At 38.9% G+C, this 21,769-nt stretch overlaps 1 protein-coding gene across 9 annotated transcripts in view; it reads left to right on the top strand.

The window, feature by feature from the left end:
• MECOM (MDS1 and EVI1 complex locus) overlaps window positions 1–21,769 on the top strand; it is a 547,090-nt gene that overhangs the window by 319,516 nt on the left and 205,805 nt on the right. Inside the window, exon 1 of one of the 9 annotated variants that reach the window (XM_044251745.1) lies at window positions 10,260–10,279. The exons of the other annotated variants lie outside the window; for them this stretch is intronic. The gene's annotated coding sequence lies outside the window, so the exon portion shown is untranslated. Of the gene's footprint in view, window positions 1–10,259; window positions 10,280–21,769 lie in introns of those variants that run through there. 9 annotated transcript variants of the gene reach the window in all.

The following is a 21,769-nucleotide window of genomic DNA, read 5'->3' as shown; positions in this document are numbered from 1 at the left end:
AAACAATGAAATGATTTTTCTTTTGCAAGGTAGAACATTTATTTCAGATGAGTCGTTGTGTGTGATTTTGCATATGTGGCTATTTGGCACGCCTTTTGTTTCTGACCCTATAGTTGACCTTGGAAGTGGCTTGCTTTAACCATGATGGATGTACCAAAAGATTTATTTTTGTCATGTAAGAGTTGAGTCTTAGGCTATAGGGAGCATAAAAACTGCTTATTGAAAGTAGGCTTGGCAAACCTTTGCTTTCAAATAATCTTCCAGAAGCTCATCTAATTTTGCTAATTAGCGAGAGATAAAATATACCCACATTGTCCTTTGCAATGACTTGAACCCTCTGCCCTTCCTTGATGATAATAGTATTAAATACATGTATACTTATTGCATTGAATATTAATTAGCACGAACTGAAAAGAGAGGATTTTGTTACACACAAATAACACTTTCATGAAATTAATATTTAATTTCACATAAGTACTTTAATACCCCTTCTGAACTGGGAGAAATAACAAAGGTAACATGATTTTAATTTGCTGATCTACAAAAAAAAAGTGTTTAAATAAACTCTGATTATGGAAGCCTGATTTTAATAAATAATTCAAGAACGAAAGAACTGTCATTTTGTGGGAAGCAAAAGGAGACCATTCAACTAGTAGTGACCTTGTCACTGAAAATTAAGCTCTCTCTCTGAATCTAAAAATCAAAGCTTAAAAGGCCACTCTCTCCATAATATTTCATTAACTTTTCGAAATGAAATACCTATTGATTAGATTTTCTTTCAGATAATAAATTCTACATGTCTATACTGTCACTTCAATTACAGTATTTACTTGTACACAAGGAAAATGTTTTTACATCTGAAATTAATATACTTCTTTGAAACAACACACTGTAAAGGTTCAGGTGGGATAATTTTTTTCTTTCTCTGAGTAGACTATTGCTCCATATATTCAAGAGCATGTGTGCATTCTCTTCTCATGTTTTCCCTTCTGCCTGTAGTACCCTTTCTCCCATCCCCTCTGTAGATCCTCAGCAAAATCTTATTCACCCATCCAGGCCTAGTTCAAGTGTTACCTCCACTGGAGCCTGCTCAAGCTTTTCCTGAAATACAATATCCCTCCTCTTCCTTGGGCTCCTCTAAAACTGTTGGTGGCTCGCACCGTTGGTTGTGGCCCCCGTGTGGCATGTTGCCTCAGCCCTTTGCTGGATTCAAAGCCATAATGGCTCATCATCTTCCTGTTTTCCCCTCCAGTGCCTAGTTTAGGGCCAGGCACACAAGGCTGTTGAATGGAGGTTAGTATTAACACATTTTGGGAGCTGCAGAGTTTGTTCTGACCCTTCGGTTTCTATTTCTGCTTTGTAGAAATCAATGCAACTTCAGGGATCTTTGTCTCTTCATAGTTTACACGAAATATCTCACATCTGGCAACTCTCACCCCCAAACCTAACCATATATAACATTCAAAGTAGTTATTTTACTTTCTGTAGTAAAGGGAAGCTAGAAGGAGCAGGAGACTCCGCTGGCTGGCTTCTAGAAGGGAAACACAGGCTACCAAGATGTCAGAAGATGGTATATGTTAGTTGATACAGTGCGTTCAGTGTTCTTGAAGGATCAAAAACCAAGTCAGCATTGAACTCAATTTTCCCTCTTCTCCAATAGTGGCTCAGTTTAGATCTGAGGTCTGTTGGTGTTAGAGGGCTATCATGTAAAACGTCTTGGGGCTCTCCATACCCATGAGACACATTTACCTTAAACTACCCAATAGTGCCACATTTACCCTTTCAAGGGGGATGAATTGAATTATTATATACACCTTAAAGAGTGGTGGTGAGGGACAGATTTCATTTTTTAGTCCTTATGTCATGGCCCTTATTCAGTATTTCCAAGTCCTCTTGCAGAGAGCAGGGTTTATAAATGTTCACTTGGAATTTGACTAGCAGAGCAGTAACCCACTGGCTCAAAAGCCATCCCAGCCAGACTGCAGTGGTTGCTGGAAAGGTAGTCTAAGATTTGCTTCTGCAAGTGAAACACATGAACTCTTAGTCTTGCTCCTGTTTTGTGAATGGCCTGCGGCTGCACCACCGCCTTCCATGCTTTTGTTCGCCTCCTACCCAGAAGCTCAGTGAAGAACTTTCCCTTTTCGTAAGGGAGTTCTCAAAGCCATGCTACTTTAGACTCTACTCTGGTATCAAGCCTTCTGGATTTAGTGCTCCGCTGCTGGGAAAATATGAGCTGTGCTAGTATGAAGTGGTACAGTCGGAGCCACAGTTTGTAAGGTACTGGCGAGGTGGACCAAGCATTGCTTGATTTTACTGGTATGAGAGAGTTGGCAGAGAAGGGAGGGGAGAGGGGAGAAGAGGCTGTGGAAATATGCTTGGGAAAAAGTCCCCACAGTTGAATCTTCCCATTGTCTGAACAAGTTCTTCCTGGCAGACTGCAGTAGTGGCAAGAGCCCATTGTCATTACCCTCTTCCTACCCCAGCACCAGGGAGGTTTTGGTTCTGGGTGTCTGTTGTGAGCTTAGTGCTGAGAGAGAGCCTGAGTGGAGTGGAAGACATTGCATCAGGGAAGAAGAACCAGGAGATCAGTGCTGAGTTCATTCTCTTCTGCTCATGAACTGTGACTTTGGGACTTGGCCTAAACTCCCAGAAATTAAGTTTCCACCTTTGCCAAATAATAATGAAGTCTACTTCCTCCTCAGAGTGTCTCTTAAATGAAGTTTTAAGGGGTGTTTTCTGGTAAAATGCTTTGGAAACTGTGAAATCTTTTTTTTGACAAAATAAATATTAAATGTATAGAGCAGAGCATATGCTTAAAATTCTGATTTTCTTAAAGGAGAAATGTGTATCTCCTTTCCTCGTACTTTGTCTCTATCTTCTGACTTCTTCCAGGGCAGACGGCTGTGGGCAGAGCATTTGTCACCGCACCTGAGTGAGCATAGTTTCCTCATCTGTAAATTGGGAACAATAATAGCCACCACCCAGGGTTATAGTGAGGATGAAACAAAACAATTTCTGTCCACACAGAATGCCATGGGAGCTTGCTGAGCATTGCTTTCCTCACCCCTTCCCTCTCACCACCCCCCAGGCCTCTACTGCAGTGAAATAAAATCCTTCTTGTATAATGCAGGAAGCCCCAGGAACACATTCCTGCAAGCCATGGAGGAAAGAAATACTTCCCTGTGTCCTGTTGGAGAGAACAGGGCTTCGGTGGGGATGATGTCAGAGCTGTGCTCCTGGCTGCCTTTTGGTCAAAAGAAATTTTAGTGTGCTGAAAAATCGCCAAGGAAGCCTTGTTCCCTCTGCATGGGAAAGAAGCCATTTTTTTGTCCATCCTCCAAGTCCTCCCTGCACAGATTACTGTCAAGACTGAGCACTTCATTTATAAAAATGCCAACATACTCTGATTATTTGGCGAATTACCATGCCGCTGTCAGTGAAGAAACAGCACATAGAGTATAAAAACAATCTCCATTTTTATCATGCTTGTCACAGCTGGGAGGCCATGGAACAAGGGAGTATTGTTTGAAGGAAGGGCTGCAGAGGCAATGCTCAGGTCCTTTGGTGGCCTCCTGGGCAGACGGACTGTGGTCATAGTTGGTAAACAGTTACATGTTCTTTTACTGAAAGACATCAGTCTTGCCATAAATTAATTTCCAGATTCAGTGTTGAGATCTTGACATCTTATCTCTTTTAGATCAGCTTTTCCTGGTCTGTCTGTCTGTCTCTCCTCTAATTCATAGGCCCTCTCAAATGTCTTCGTGCTTTCATGATACAGAAGGAATCAGTGGCTGTGCAACAAAAGGCAGTCCAACATTCACTATTAGATTTCCAGTGACTTCAAATTTCACTTCCAAATGAAGCCTCCAGAAGGGAAACACAAACATTACTGGGAATTGAAGGGGGAAAAGGAGGATGACTCTCTACTGGGCATGGGTATCTGAACTTCTCAAGCCTGGTATTTCTGAGGCCAAGATGGCTGTGAGGGAAAGTACTCTTCCTTTGTTGTGAGTGCGTGTGTGTGAATGCATGTGATGACTCAGAACATCTTGAGCCTAACCAGGTTAGCTCTGGAGAACCATTTCTTTACAGGCTCCATTGCTGTATGAACTTGTTGATGAATGAATCTAGTGTCACCTCCCTTTAGTAGCTGCTAATTGACATTTGTCACTTTTTAAGACATTCTATTCTAGGATGGTGAAACATTCTTCTAGAGAGGATTGGCCATCTGATGCTTCACTTCTCAAAGAGGGAACTTTATTAGAGTTGATTCCACCCCTGGTTGGCTATAGTCAGGCTTGGCAGAAGGAGTGTTGACTAGTTTTTAATGAAGCAGCTCGGATACCTAGAGCTTGTTCAGAGATTAGTGGAGTGAGCCACCAGGGGATGGCGTGGATGTAGGAAACAAAGCAGTCTACAAAAGACAAAGCCCTAGATCTTCCTAGTGGGTATAAGATAAGATTAGGTTGTTAGCCTTTCTGCCTAATCTCCACTCCTGTCAGACAGGTGGTATCTTTTTACCTCTACTGACAAGTTTCATCCCATCTTAGTAGAGAGTGGAGGAGAAAGACATTTGAGTCCAGGTAACCCAATAGAGTTACAAATACTCTCAGCATCTCCTAAGAAAAGCACACAGTAGATCCACCCAATCCTCTTGCACACTCATATTGTCATGTCACACTGCTCAAGTCAGGTGTCTTCTTAGAGTGCAGAAATAAATGATTGAGCTGACAGGGGGCACCACATATAGAGAAATCAACATTATTTTGTAACATCACATAAACCAAGTTGGAACTGTTTGGAGAAACTGGCCCTCAATGATCCCAGCTCTGGAAGGGACAGCCTTGGAAATTGGGAAGAAAGATCTTCAGTAGCTCCCTGTTTCTTTCCAAAAGAAATCTAATTCATTGGTTTGCTATAGAATTAAGATAGAAACCATTAGGAGTGTGTTTCCTCTTTCCTTCCAATTATAGTTCTTCTGCTGTCTCTTCCTTGAGCCCTGCACCTCATGTTCTGGTAGCACTCAACTCTTCATTGTGCTACACATGAGGTGTTCCCCAAGCCTTCCCTTGACCACCCTCCAACAAACCACACAAGGACCCATTCTTCTTCCCTGAAGAATCATTTCCGTACTCTACAAGGGTTTGCTTGGCTGCCTGCTCTTCTGTGACATATTTACTGATCAGACTGAATAAGTTAAACAAAAGTAATCTCTTCTTTTGTATTCCAACAGTTCTCTGTCTACCCAATTTAGCATTTCATGATTTACTTTTAATTTAGCTCTTTACAATTTTATTTTACTTTTTCAAGCTTTACTTCTTGAGCATAGAATCCATAGACTGTATATCCTACCTGTGTCTTAGGTATAAAGGGGCTCAGCGAATGTCTGCAAGCATTAGCAGTGTTCCAGATTTCTCATCAAATTATTTGTTGTTTATTAAATTAGTAAAAATATATATATATTATATTCTATATTCTCTCTATATTTATAAGATTACATATTATCTATAGATTACCTGTAGAACATATTATGATCTATAGATTATATAGATTTTATATACATGATTTCTGATTTCATATTGCTCATCAAATTACTTGTCAAGGTTATTTATTAGTAAAGATATGTTTTTATTTTGTATAGAAGTAATAGATATTTAAATATATTTTTGTGAAGCACCTGGGTGGCTCAGTTGGTTAAAACCTCTGCCTTTGGCTCTGGTCATGATCCCAGGGTCCTGGGATTGAGCCCCATATCAGGCTCTCTGCTCGGCGGGGAGCCTGCTTCCCCCTCTCTCTCTGCCTGCCTCTCTGCCTACTTGTGATCGCTCTCTGTCAAATAAATAAATAAAACCTTTAAAATATATATATATATATATATATATAGTTGTATTCTTTATATAGAATGTACAGAGAAATATATGTAGAATACAAAATATATATACTCTTCATATATATTCTCTTTCTTTATATAAAATATATATATTCTTTATATTATATTATAGAGAGAAATATGTGGCTCACAGGGGGTCAAAATAACTTACTAGTAAAGGACCTACTTTTGTAAAGATCATTGCCAGGGGATTTGACATGGCTCTGTGCATAGCCATGCCAACATAGGAAGGTGATTGGTCTAATGCAGTTAGTGCTAAACTCATTTATACCTGAGCCACTTTCAGGCTGTACAGTCTATGGGTTCCATTCTCTCTCTCCATGTATGTCTGTATCTCTCTCTCTCTCTCTCTCCACACACACACACACACACACACCTTGAATCTAGCATAGAACCTGGAAAGTAATATGCACTCTCTAAAGGGCAGGTTTAGTCAAAATTTCAGAATCATTTTTATTCCATTGTCTCCTTGTTATAGCAAAGCAAAAACCAAAGTTAAAGCAAACAACTTCTTTCAATGTTCATAATTTTAAAATAAATATGTGGCTTATAAAAAAAAGAAAGAAAATACACTAAATTATAATATTGACTATGCTTTTCAATCTAAGTCTTTCTCCCTAGAGAAATTCTAGGATATTTTCTCAGAAGTGAATGTCACCTCTTCTTCTCCTGGTTGACAATCCCATGCCTGTCCTCTCCTCCTCTTAGACTATGATAATCAGTGCACTAAACTTTAAGTTCTTCAGAAACAGGGATGCAGCTGGCTTTTGATCTGTGTCTGGCACAAGGAAAAGGCGTTAACCTTTTTATTCCTCTCTTACCTCTACCAACTATGCCTTTTCTCACCTCCCACTCTCTCCTCTCCTTAGGGATCTTGCTCCATCAACTTTCTTTCCTCCTGTTTATCTTCAACATCTCCCTTTATTTTTAGGGTCATCAGGCTCTGTGGTTGGCCTGGGACAGTTCCAGTTTACTTCTATTGTCCAAACATAATTATTAATAGCATCCACTTTCACTTTCAAGAATGTCTGACTTCGGTGATAAATTATATGGTCTTCCTATTTATATCTGACCTTGACCTTAAACCCCAACTCTTCCATTCTAAAGATACTCAGTAGATACACATTCCTAAACCCATACCCAATACAGTAACTCTCCATCCTTCCTGTCACAGCCATACTTCTTGAAAGTATTGTTCAGATCCATTTTCTCAATTTCCTTCCATACTATTATTCTCCTAGACCACCATTCTTGTCTTTACCACTTTTCTGAAACTGCTCTGGTGTAGTGACCTCCTAGTTGCTAAATCCTTTGGACATGTAAAAGATTTTTATTAGGTAATTTACAGGATCCTTTTCCTACCCTAATAAGATGCTATACTTTTGAATGATTTCCTCATTCTCATTTTTTAACCAAGGTAATTTGTTGAGGTTTATCAACCACATGCCCACCATCATGTAAAACATTGCTATCTCTTAATCCACATGAAACTCTCTGAGGTAAGTATCATTTTTCCACTTTACACACAGGTCAAGTGGGAGATTGAATCACTTTCCTACTTTCTCATAGCTAGTAAATGATGGAGCAGAGTTTCTAATTTCCAAAACGGATACTGTTATTTTCCCACTATACTATTGTACCTCTCTTCCTCTCAACCAAATGTTAATATCTGTGTACATCGTGACCCACACTGCAGGTACCAAACACTGGTGAGCTGATATATATATATATATTTTTTTTTTTTAAAAAAGCAGATTCTGAGAATTAGAACCACTAAGGATTAGGTATTGTCCTGTGGAATATACCTGGGAGTGCTGACAGTTACGGATATTTAAGCCAGGGATAAGGGAAGTGGCTGTTGCTATACAAGCGGTGAGTTTCTGGATTTCAGTAAAATAAACCAGGATTTTGTTTCTTGAAGTAATTATACTCTGGAGAGAGGAAAGAAAGATGGAGACAATTATGAATGACCTTGCATCTCTGAGCCGTTGAGAACTTCTGGATCAGTGGCTAATGTTTTCATAGCCTTTCAAGTGAAACCTTTCAGTGAAGTCTCAAGCCACAGACCACCAGTTAACAAAGGGAATTCTTTTTCCAGGATATTAACCTTAATTTGAGTGCCATATAATGATAGTCATATTAACAAGAAAAAAGAAAATCTCCAGCCACATTTTCTAATGCTGTTTAACCTTTCTGAAAACTTTTGAGTTTTGAAATTTTTTTTAGTATCATCCTTTTTTTTAATAGGTACTGTCTTCTGAGTATAATCATTCCACTGACTTTTTTGGTCTTAAAGATTTTATTTATTTATTTATTTGGCAGAGAGACAGAGAGAGAACAAGCAGGCAGCAGCAGGCAGAGGGAGAGGGAGAAGCAGGCTCCCTGCAGAGCAGCAGGCCTGATGCGGAACTTGATCCCAGGACCTTGGGATCATGACCTGAGCCAAAGGCAGATGCTCAACCGCCTGAGCCACCCAGGCGCTCCTCCACTGACTTCTTTATTGCAAGAGTTGGCAGGGTGTTTCTATCAAACAAATAAAACTTTTCTAATAGCTTAAGTCAGTAATGTTGTTAATATTACACATGCCCTCATCCCTCATTACTGCTCTCAGGACCATAGTTAAGTAAAGAGAACTATTTAATACCAAAACCAAACCCCTCCCACCCCACCCTCTGACCCCTAGCACACCTTTTTCTTGATCTGGAGAGAAACAAATGTTTTGTAAGGTCCTGACACTGGAAAAGAGTTAACTCCATTTCTGTAGCTCTAGGATTATTCTCTTATAGGTCTAAATTTATTTAATATTACAACTGCCAATGTCATGAGTGTTCTAAAGTAGATGTAAATGAGGAACAATGGGCAGAGTTTTTTGTTTTTTTTTTTTAATTTTTTGACTGCTGAAATGTGTTTAATTAGAGTTACATTTCTTCAAAGTGGAAACTGCCTGGCATATCTGAAAGCATATGAATTCTGTCTGTGTGACATTTGTGCCCTGTGCCTCATTTTCCATAGCCATTGACATAAAATAAAATTACCAAATTTTGTTGATGTGACTGGGTCAGCCACAGATGCATTTCACTGATGGCTGAAAAATATTTTTAGCTTGTTGAGGTATCCTTAAGAAACTTAAAAAAAAATTATAGTCTGTGTTTTTGGCAGGTAGTTTGTGTGTATTGTTTCCCTGTGTTGGACCACCACCTTTTTGCAAGATGTGAGCAGTGGGTTAGCTCTGCTGTGATGTTTTTGAGCTGTATATTTACTTAGCAACTTCATTCTCTGAGTAGTTGTTGAAAGAACAGAAGTTTGTAAATTATACAACACTAAACAGTGGATGCCATCCATGGCTTTTAGCCCAGACCCTGTCAAATCATTTTCTATTTCCTGGTCAGGCCTTAAAAATTGCTATGCATTACAGAAGCATTAGCATTTCTCAATTTAAACAGGTTGTTTCTTAATTAGTTTCTGAAACTCTAATTATGAAAGAACTTATTGAGCATGCTGGGAAAATAATTATTGACCAAGGGACAAACGACTTTAGTCTTAAGCATTTGGGTTCTTGTTTAACCATAGTAAGGCATACCCATATTAAGGCAATTTATGATGTTATGGGGCTATGACTAGTGATGGCATACATCTGTACCAGAAATTACAGATTTCTTTTCACCTTGTGCTCTTTATCAGCTATTGCTAATGGCTTTCAGGAGCACTATGTTATGAAAGATTCTGAAGATCTATTCTGATTCATCGAGAGTGTATAGAAATCAGATAATAATGGTTACTATTGATGCTGAAGAGATACATGGTAGTATATGGCCATGAGTTTGTTAGTCCCGTTATGTACACAGCCTGAAAATTTTGTCCAAAGATGAAACATACAAAGACATACAAGAATCTTAGCTTTTTGATAACTTTTTTCCTCGCCATTAGTAAGATGGCTGATTTCATTTTCATCCTCCTTCAGAAGGAGACAGAACATCTCCAGAAAGGGTTTTTGTCTGTGTACTTTTGTTCCCAACTCGTGAGCACAACTGTGTTTTGAAAAGAATAAACAGATACGTCCAAAATGAAGTGTCAAAACGGCAGAACAGGACAGCATGAGTCTTGGATGAGTGTCTGAGTCCCATCTGCTTCACATTCAGGTCCTTGGGGTCAGGGAGCACAGGGCTGATTCTGGCGGCTCCTCATGTCTCCCCTTTCACTTTTCCCCTGGCCTTGGCTTGGGAAGGATGGGGAATGTGACAAAGCCTTGTCAGCTGGCTCAAGATCTATCCTGTTCTGCATATCCTGATTGCAAAAGCAGCATGGGCAGAGAGGAGGTGAGCCATGGTGGGTAGGAGCATGAGTGGGTCTGAATCTGAGGCTCCGCAGTCCCACTCACTGCATGTTTTGGTAAGTTTCTTAGGGCTTCAGTTTCCCTTTTGTAAAATGAGGGTAATAGTAGTTGTGAGGAATTATTGGCCAGATGACTGTAAAATGCTCTGCACGGTGTTCACGTGGTAAGTACTCAATAAATAGAACCTTGTTGTTACTATTAATAAATATCTGTCAATATTTAGAGGGATAAAGGTTTACTATAAATATTCAAGAATTCTCCAGCTTCTTCCTAGAATTTCTGGACTTCTCTAAGTACTTTGTAAGCAATTTCTTTAATATCCCCCCCTTGTAACCTTCTCTTTGCCTGTTCCTGTCTGTCAGCTGTTAATGCTTTTTTCCTTTATCCCTCTTTCCCTTTTTGCTTCTGTCTCATTCTCTCCTTTTCCTTCCCCTTTTCTTTTCTCCCTCCCATCCTACATTTCCCTCTTTGGCATCTTTTCGGTTCTTTCTCCATTCCCTTCTCATTTCTTCTCACATGTTCCTATCCAAAGGCAGTTCTGAGAATTACTAAGAGAATGAGAAATGAATGTAAAAAGAAATTGGAAAGCAGTAAATTTAAGTTATTAAATTGTAATTTTAATTAACTGATTACATTGATAGTGTTATATTAAGAGAGGAGCAAGAACAGAGGCATAACCTATGAACTATGTACGCTCTATAATATTCCCTTAGCACATTCCACCTCTAGAGATAAATGATTATGGATGAACTCATGATTGAGAGTTCATTCATTCACTCTATAAACAAGTGCTAAGTAGGTGCCAGTCACCATGTACCAGTTTGTGGGGAGGATATTTACTGTGCAAAGTGGTCAGTGCATGCTTGGCCCGCTTTAGGAGGTGATCAGTAAATTTTGTGGAATGAATGGCCAGAGCACAGAAGTGACCCAGTGGGGCTGACCTGTATATCACAAGGAATAAAAAGTCAGAAATAAGCTGGGACTGAGGCATAAAGAACCTTATATTTGAATTTTATGTTAAGTGGGGAGGCAGTAGTAGATAGATCCAAAGCCTGTGACTTAATAAGATGGAAGCTTATTTCTTGATCAGTGACTGTCCTGGTTGGTTTTTCCGCCTCAGCGGTCTTAACTGGTCTGGCCCACCATTTATAAACACTTCCTAGCAACTCCCCGACTTCTCAACTGGCTAGTCCCAAACTCTGGTTAAACCCAATTCTCTACCTACTCTACATCAGTCCTGAAGAACTACTGTGTAATCTGTCTGGGTTGCTGTAATGAAATATGACCAACTGTGTTGCTTTTAAACAACAGAAATTTATTTCTCATCATTCTGGAGGCTGGAAGTTGAAGATCAAGGCACTGGCAGTTACGGTGTCTGGTGGAGGTCTGTTTCCTGGTGGGTAGATAGTCATCTTTTCTTCTTGTCCTCACCTGGGGGAAGGGTCAAGGAAGATCTCTGGGCCCTTTTCTAATAGCATTAAATCTGTTCTTGAGGGCTCTATCCTTATGACCTAATCACCTTCCAAAGACCACACTTCCTAATACCATCATCTTGGAGATTAGGTTTCAACATATGAATTTGGGAGGAACACATTCAGTCCACAGCAACTGTTTTATATCTTTTTCTATTCCCCTCAACTCCCATACCTCCTCTTTTTCTCACCATTAGCCAGTAACCATATTAATTATTTCACTGAGAAATCAGACTAGGGTAAGAATGCCCCATGCCACATCACTAAAGTGAGGAAGACTTCTATATCTGTCGTCTTTCATTCTGCCTTCACCTCTGTCACTCTGCTCCTGATGTCCTTGCTCCAGTCCACAGTGAACTATTTCCCTTGTGCACTGGAGTCCATCCTCTCTCACAGACCTACAGACACACTCGGGCTACTCTCCCCCTCTCTCAGCAGCATCACCAGATTTTCTTTCCAGCTTGATCATTCTATCGATGTAGAAACAAACTGTACATCTTCCATCTTCAGGAACAGACTTCTCTTGACTCCGCTTACTGCTCCAGTTATTGCATTATTTCTGTTTCTCCTTAGAGCAAAATGCTATAACCTCTAGTTTCCTTTTCTCTCTCATTCTTATTTCATGTCGCTAAAGAGATTCTCTTTGTAAGGCCATCAGAGACCTCCATGTTGCCAAATCCAGTGGTCAGTTCCCAGGCCTTATTTCATTCAATTTACTTTTAGAATTTGACTCCAGTAATCATTTCCTCTTAAAAACCAAAAACCAAAAACCAAACAAACAAAAACTTTAGTCACTTGAATTCCTACAAACCATTCAGTCCTGCTTCTTTTCTTACTGCACTGGTTGACTGTAAGACCCTAACACTCTTTTGCTGGTTCCTTCTCCCCTTTTTACCCTTTAAGTACTCAAGTACTGAGAGGCTCAGTACCTGGAGCTCTTCTCAGTGGTCTCTTCCACTGTCATAGCTTCAAACAGTAGCCCTTCACTGATGACTCCAAAATGTATATGTCTGTCCTAGATCTTCCTTTAACTCCACTGAGACCCAACTTCCAAATGACAACTCCATGTGGATGTCTGATAGACATCTCACTATGTTCAGGTAGTTCAAAGACTGAACTCTTGGGTTTTTTCCTCCCTCCCCAAATTTGCTCCTTCTGCACTCTTCTCCATTCTGTCAGGTGCTCCAGTCAAAAAATTTGAAATCATTCTTGCTTCTTTTTAATCTCTTACACCTGTATCTAATTAACCTTTATAACACATCAGTTCACCTACTCAAAATACATCTAGAAGCCATTTGCTTCTTGCCTCTTCTACCACCCTGGGCTGAGTTCCACCATTTCTGGCCTGATAAAGGTAATATACACCTAACCGGTCTCCTTGCTTCCACCTTTGTTGTACTATAATCTGTTTTCCATATTTCAGCCACGCTGACTGATTAAGAACCTAAGTCAGTTCACTCCCCTGCTCAGAACTCTCCATTGGCTTCTCAATTCCACTTGAAGTAAAATGCAGAGTTGCTACCACACTCACAAGGCCCTGGAGGCCCCACGTGGTGTGGCCCAGCTCCCCTTTGACCTCACTTCTTGCACCCACTCCTCTAGTAGCCTCTAATCAGTCATGGTGGGAATCTTCCTTCTCAAACACTCCATAGAGTTTTTACCTTTAAGCTTTTGAGTTTATTCATTATTTTTTAAGTGAAAATTTCATCTTGAACTGTGAAGTCAAATTTTCTTGAATCACAAATTCTTTCCCTCCCTTTTTTGGGAGCCACCTGTAGAACTCAAGGAAAAGGTCATAGGTCTGACTTTTGATAAAGAATTTCTTAGAGGACGTGGCTCTCCATATCCAGTTCCCATTTTCAATTTAGGGAAATATAATTTGTGAAAAACAAAAGTACAAGAAAAAAAAGTAAAATGTAAAAGAAACACTTTTTCCTTTAAGGCTTTTGACTTGATCAAAAAGACCAGGAACCAGATGAAGCCATTTCCTGTATTATGTAAACTGTGTCTCAAGAAGAAATATGTTTGCACTGTACAGGAAAGCATGGCATTGTCTCTAGTGCCATTTGACATTTCTTGCACTATGAAGCAATTGATATGTGTACCCACAGTAATCATTTGGGGAAGTGTTTTTGATTTTACTTAGATAGGTATCGTATTCAAATTTTAAGACAGTTATTCAAAATTGGGATATTTTCAGCTATTTGTTTATTTTGAGAGAAAGCTCCATTTAAAGAAAGTGTAACAGTGTTTGGATATTTTGAACTGTCCATGGTCTTTGTATTAACTTACCAAACTTTCCCTTTTTGTGTCATAATATAAACCTTATTATTCATTTTCCTGACAAATATTTTTTCTTTCCCAAAGCAAAGCTGGAAATTCACTTTTACTAAGTGGCATAACTAGAGGTACTGACTGTCCAGTGCCCACAGCTCCCTAATGTGTTAGGCGTGTGATGCTGTGATTTCTTTTTTCAGAGTCATTGTGAAGACTAACTTTAGAACATGATATGACTGCCACTGCTGTGGCATGTGACAAGTAGTGGCATGGTTGGTGAGAAAGGCAGTATCTGTTTTTACATGGCTTTCGTGTTTGGATATTACTGTATCTTTTTAATCAGATGTCTCCCCTTATCATTTAATTTATCATTCACTTGGTAATTTTTTTAAGATTTAATTTACTTATTTATTTGAGAGAGAGAGAATGAGAGAGCATGAGAGGGGGAAGAGTCAGAGAGAGAAGCACACTCCCTGCTGAGCTGGGAGCCTGATGCAGGACACTGTCCAGGGACTCCAGGATCATGACCTGAGCCGGAAGCTGTCGCTTAACCAACTGAGCCACTCAGTGGTCCCTATCATTCACTTGGTAATTTTGTTGTGTCTACTGCATACAACACCCTGAGATAGAATCTGTGGGCCATACAAAGAAACATAGGCTTGGATGCAACTCTCAAGAAGTCTGAAATCCTTTTAGGAACACAAGCTTTGAGAAAAAGCATATGACTATGTGTGTGAAGAAAAGAGAGAGTATCTTGTGATTAGAAAAGAGAACCAGTCATTTCTTGTGAGTATGCGCACACCACGCACATGCTTGCGTGCATCTCATGAATAACTAACACTGGGGAGATTGTAGATCAGTCAGTTATTAACTGGTTATGGAAAAGGCATTGAAGCAAACACCTAAGAATTGAGTAATTAGAATGCATGTTTCCAAACAATGACAACAACAGACAAACTCCCTCCAAAGGAAAATAAACAATGAAAATCCTCATTAAGAAATTCTCTAGGACATCACTGAATGACATCATAAAATTTTCCAGAATTAATGGAACTTTCCTAGATGTCAATGCTAATTTTAAGTTCAGTCTGTTTGAAGACACAATTTGCTATAAAACTATTAGATTGAGATACATGCAATTGCCATTTTGCGAGTCATAAAGTGTTGAGTGTCAGCAATTTCCTATGATTAACTCAGTAAAAGTGACTTGAGGGTAGGGACTGAGTGCTTTCCCTTTGTGTAGACGGTGCCTAACACATGACTTAGCACATAGCAGGTGTACATCCAGTGTTTATGGAAAGTGTGTTGAATGTGTGTTAATATGTGACATGTGCCAAAAAATATGGATTATTTTTCTAATACATGGATTATTTTTGAATATTGTCTTTAATCTCATAAAGATCTATGTTGCTGAGAAATTAATTGCAGAATTGCTCAAGTGAATTTTGGGAGTGGTTTGGTTATTTTTAATAGTTATAGAAGTTACAGAGTACTAGAGGTATTGTTAGCTTTTTAAGGAATGTAAAAAGAGAAAGGGCTCTGAGGCTCTGAAGCTTTCCTTGTTTGGAAAGGCCTCTTCTCTTGCCCCTGATGCGTAGTGTTGTGAAGTGTTTGGTTTTGCCTTATGGTGATCATAATGGCTGCTTCTGTGGCTCTTCGTAGCTTCACATTGTATGACAGAGCTATAGAGATCTTCACGTTCATGTCCTCACTTTGTGGGTGAGGAAACTGAGGCTCAGGGCAACTAAATGACTTGGTCCTAATACAAGTCATGTGCAAGGAGCATAGGAACAAAGACTCAAGTTATAGACTCTCAGGTTGGTGCTTCATTCTTTGCCTCATGATGGTCCAACAGAAGTTCAAGGAAGCAACTCCAAATTGCGGTATCAGTGGTTATTTGTGTCTAGGACAAGATGTGAGACAGGTATCCAAATGGGATCAAATCTTTTTAATGAAAAGCCCTAAGAAATAATAAGGCTTACATTTCTTTTTTCACTCTGTATTTTACAGCTTTCTGTTCTTTTATATATGTAACTGTCATTGATTTCCAGGTGAAGTTAGTTCTTGAAAGATAAAGCTGGACAAGAAATGAGAGTATGATTATATCAATAGATTATGCTTCATTGTGAATATTATTTAATATATTTTGAGTGATTTGTCAGATTTCCTGATATTTTTGAGAGAGTTAAAAATATACCTGCATGCATATTTTTATATTGAATTTCATGATTGCTTTAACATTTTATAATTTAGACTTATATATGTCATCCAGGCCATTTAGTATTTTATCAAAAGAATGTGCTGCTGCCTTGCTTAAGATACAATTAGGAAGAATTCCTTTTATATTATTATTATTATTTTTTTTTTTTAGGTCTTGCATGTTTGTAGAGTACAGTTTTAGGGGAATTCCTTTGGTAGTCTTCGTTGAGTGTCAGCAAAAAATATTATTCTTGGCTTCTGTCCTGATTAACCCAGACATTTTAATGTGTGTTATGATGGGTTGTTTGATGGATAGTCACCTGTACCCTGTGATCAACTAAAACTTGGCCACTTGAGTTAAACCTTAGTAGCTAAATGCCATAATTTCCCATCTTTTGTTTGATTAATACTTCCTTTTGAGATCTGAAAGGGAAATGTCTGGAGTGTCCTTCGATGTACAGCCACACTCAGGATGAGAAGGAAGACGTGTCTTTTAGGGGGAGAGAATTCACAAAGTTGGTCATAACAAGCCCATTCAGGACAATGCATTAGGCACCTCCCTTTTTTAAAAGGAAAGAATAAATAAACACTTCACTTACACTTAAAACTGTTTTTTCCTAAAATTTTTATTGATTTGATGTCTTTATTTAGATTAAAAAAGTAATTGCATGTGCAAGAATATAAGTAAAAGCAGATTCTTAAGCAACAAATGAAAAAGACCTTCAGTTACAATGCATGAAATTATATGTGGTAGCCTTAGATTTATAAATAGATTGTTGTAAGATGTCATGTGAAAATGTATAATCTTATGTGCCCTTTCATTTTGAAGAGTAGATATAGTATTTGTTGTGGTTGGAGGAGCCTTTGTGTACAAAATCATGACATTCTCCAACATGTAGAATTTTTAAAAATAATTCTACCTCTTCACTTTTTTGGAGGAGCGAAGAATTCCTTTTATATCTGAATTTGCGTAAGGTGTTTCACAGCCTCTCTGAATGCAAATATTCAGGAAGTGTCTAATTCAGGTCTTAATGTTGACACAGATAGAAAGGATTAATTAATTCACTTCACTTAATATTCATTGAGTCTCTAAGATGGAGCCCCCTCTTCTAAGTGACTAGGTGTCCCAGTTGCAGAAAGCTAAAATACATAGACCCAGTGCTTGCTCCGCTGCAGCTGATCAGCTACTGAAAAGATAGAGTCAGGGAATGAGCAAATACATTGACATATATTTAGAACTTGTGATCGGTTTGCTAAATAAGCAAGGGAGGAGGAGAATCTAACTCACCAAGAAATCACATTTAAGGAGAGACCTGGCGAGTAGAGAAGAAAGGGGAAGAGTGGTCTAGCTAAGGAAAAAGTTTGGGCAAATACTAAAGAATTTAGTTAACTCATGAAACCAAAGAAGTTCAGAGAGTAGAGCACAGTAAGGGAGGAGGAGCATGGCGTGAGAATGGAGAAGTAGCAGGGTCCGCTCCGGCTCTATACGTAGCCAGAGCAACATGATTTCATCTTATTAAAATTGCAGTGGGGCTTAAGAACCTAGAACTATGGTTATCTATGGGCGTGGGAGGGGACAAGGTAGGTGGGAGACAAGGCAGAGTGGCTTTACGTTGTTTATTTTTTTATGCTCTTTATTTATTTAGAAATATTTGAATGTGGTACCTATTGTTTAGCATTTAAAACATTCTAATGGGAAGACATACAGTCTTAAGTAGGGATGTATCAACATGATTCTGACTTTAAAAAATTAATTTAACATCTATGTGGAGAATAGATTGGATGTGACAGGATTAGGAGTGAAACACTGTAGCATGTTCTAGGGAAGTGATGATCAGGCTGAGACTAGAGAGAGGATTGGAGAGTAGAGGGATGTAGGATTTATTTGTGAGGGAGAAAGAAAAGCTAAGAATCATGGGTAAGATATTAAGGGTAAAGGAAGGGGGGAGGGAAACTAAAGTATTATTTGTCCAATGGAGCCATGTCCCATGAAATAGAATAGGAGAGAAACCAGTTGGGGAGGGTAAATCAAAAATTTTGTTTTCTACTTGGTAAGCCAGGTGTGGCTGTGAAACCGTAAAGAGGTGTTGTCAAGCGGGCAGTTGGATATGTAAATCTGCACTGAAGGGAAAGGTCTGGGTTGGAGATTTGGGTTTGGGAGTCATCAATGTACACATGCTATTTAAAGCTTCCATAGTACATGGGACTCTCCAGAGGAGGAGAAGGGGGCAAAGGACTGAGCCCTGGGTCTTGCCCACCTTGGGGGCTGGAAAAGTAGGAGAAATACTTAAGGAAGATGGACACGTACAGATAAAACAAGAGGAGGGAAATCAGGACAGTGAAGTGTCTCTGGAGTATTTGAAGAAGGGTGAGAATCCAGAAGACAATAGATCTCGTCTGCATTCTGCTTAAGAACCTTGGATAAGTCATCTAATTTCTTGGGATATTTCATTTTTCATCTGTGAAATTTGTCTTCTCTGTCCCAGAGGCTTGAGATGTTCATTGTTGATGAGATTGACTGAATGAAAATATTTTATTAATCTATACCTAAAGTACATATTAAGGTATAAAAATCTATTGTGCTTATTGTATCATATTCTATGTAATTACATGAAGGTAAATGAGAACATGAATGTCTTTATCTTGATAATGTTTCACTTAAAACACTTGTGCATTAGTGGCATAAAAAATTTAGATCAGAATTAGGGTACCAAGTAATTTTGAATCAATAGAGTTGCTTGGAAGGAGTCAGGGTTAGCAAATTAACTAGATAAATTTGCAAAGAAAAATCTTTTTCTGAACTGAACTGGAGTATATTGTTTGAAACCAAAATATATTTTCTACATTATCTTTGTTAACAACTAATATGTCTAGGTAGAGATTCATCCCCAATAATTGTGGCTGTTACAGGGTTAAAATGCTGAGTTTAAAGTCAGACATTGGGAAGGGAAAAAAAAAAAAAACACAACCTTTACACACTTTGTTAAAACAAGAACAAAGAGCCCATGGAAAGCACCAGGTGTGACATGGAAAAGATAAGGAACAAACTCTTCTGTGTACATACCACTCTAAGATTATTTAATGACTCAAAAGATGACCTCCACTGAAAGGTGTGGCATGAAAGTGAGCATGGAACAGAACACTAATCATATATTTCAGCAACTCTGATTTCCAGTGGGCCGGGCCTTGGCGCTGACAGTCACTGTGTCCATTGTAAGACGGGTTTATTTCTTGCATAAGTTTACCATTATCCTGGAAGCCCCGGTTACTGGCAGACACCCTCTGCCGGCTATCCTCCATGCTTTGTTTCTTTCTTTTGCCTCCCCTGCTCTCCTTTACTGTGGAACTCAGATATCTGGTCTTAGACTCCTTGTTTTGAAGTGCTTTGAGTTTTCTTGTATTGTGATTTGTTTTTCCAACCCCCACAATTAGGTAATCATTTATTAGTCCTTGCCTTGTAATTGAGATGCAAGTTATAATTCCCCTTGGGTTTGAGATGTCTTGTTGCACCTACCTTTTCCACCTCCTTATATCACGAGATTAAAGCATTAAGTGAGCTCAAGTAATGTAATAAAATCTGGAATTAATTAACGGCACTGAAGATGATTATATTATGAATTAAGTAGCTCCTTCTTAGAGCGCACTGTAACTACCACAATAAATAAACGTATAAAGTGCGGTTTTCAGAGGGTTTAATTTTCAAAAGAGCCTTTACTAATTCTATTAATATTTATTGAGTCCTATAGGTACCTTTGTATCTAACCTCATTCATTCTGATTAGAAATGTCTTTCCTTTCCCTGTAATGCAAACTTACCAGTGACAGAATAAAGAAATCTTAACAACCCTTCCCACCCTCCCCACCCTGTCTTAGGATCTTCCCGTAATCAGTGCTTCTTGAGCACCAACTGTGTACCAGGAACCCTAGCATAGTGCCTGGCATATAGGAAGGAGAAGGTACAGCTTCAGGAGAGAATTCAGCTGGGAGGAGAGAGAGAGCACCAGTTAACAAAAACTCAGAGAATATTTTAAGAGCCAAGATAGAAGAAAGTACAAAGACATAGGGGAAAAAAAAGGGGGGGGCACAAAAGTTTTGTTGGTAATCAGCCAAATAACTAAGGGCTTTCTTATTTATCTTATATTTTATATTGTAGTAAGAAAATGTTTTGGGGGTTACCTGAATTTTGAGGGGATTGAATAGAGTAATGTGGAATGTTCTATACAGTTGTTGCTTCAGGTGTCCTGTTCTTTGTTCTCTGTGTAGCCCAGTAATGCTTATATTTAAAGTTTAAGGAAAGTACTTTGACTTCAGAGTAGCCTGGCAGTTTTCATCACCATTAATTCACATTAGATCATTTATATTCAATTTACATTTCATGTATTTCATTACTTGTCTATTGGCTCTATGCAGAGGAATATGGTTGGAAAACAGAAGCTGAGGATACATAATTTTTTTAAATGTGTTGATTGGCTGTCTTGTTCTTTTGGGAACAAAAGACAAAGTAAGTCAACACTAAAATTAATTTTTTTTATATTAAAACCCCAACTGAACAGGTGATGTATGGAGATGTGTGGAAATAGTGTTACATAGAAAATTCTTTTAAAACATCAAGGCTGTCACTAAATACACAACTGGATTGACCATGACAAATATTTGCTGAGCCAAATATTATGCTGTTTATTTGATTCTATTGATTCACTGAGGGGTAGGAGGACTGGAAAATTTCTCCAAAACTGATCTCGCATGTATGAAAGGTGATGAAATTGCTTCCATTGAGCAAACATGAAAGTAACCTGTGGTTACTTTGCTTTCTAGTCCCTTGGGCTTAATATTCATATATTTTTTTAAAACATCTACTTTTCATGTAGCCATTCCTCAGAGCTCTGATGTCTCTCTCTAGATAGCTGGCAGTGTAGGAGCTCATTGTTGAGAAACTCATCCCTTTCTTTGTAAGAAGGGACTGTTCATTTGGCATGCAGTTGATATAGCAAATAGGAGAGAGAAGCAGAACCAGAAAACAAATTAAACCAATAAACAACCCCATTTAATGGACTGGGACAGTGAAGTAAAATGGAGGAGACTGAGGAACATAAAGCTTCCAATTCTCTGGGTTGGTGACAATGGAAACACTAGATGACTCTCTGATTACTTGGAAAAAAAAAAAGGGAAACAAAGAGGTTAGATGAAATCAAGATGGCATACTCACAGCTTGTGGGCTGGTTTTGGCAGGTGTTCAGAAGAGGAAAAAAGAAATTGGGTTTGGATCTCTTAAGAGGGCCCTGTGTTTTCAGTTTCACCCAGACCTCACCACTCTCTATTACCTTACATCAGACTCTTGCCACTGTGACGCTCCCTGCCCTGATGCTGAGGCCCTGGAGATGACACCACCTGGTATGAATGACCGGTATTGTGTCTTCCACCTCTAGTGGTTCAGGGTTCTCTGGGCCAGGCACAGAGCATGCATAAACGTATGTTGAACAAATAAATGAACAGTAGCAGGAAAAAAGATTTAGTCAGTTTAAACACATGGTCCATGAGTGCAATTTTCTGAAGACACGATCAATGTGTGTCCTCATATGAAGAGGAAGGAATGGCAAGG

This window comes from Neovison vison, chromosome 6, assembly GCF_020171115.1.
Source record: "Neovison vison isolate M4711 chromosome 6, ASM_NN_V1, whole genome shotgun sequence".
Lineage (NCBI taxonomy): Eukaryota > Metazoa > Chordata > Mammalia > Carnivora > Mustelidae > Neogale > Neogale vison.
The sequence above is the reverse complement of the archived record's forward strand: the minus strand, read 5'-3'. Positions and strand labels throughout refer to the sequence as shown.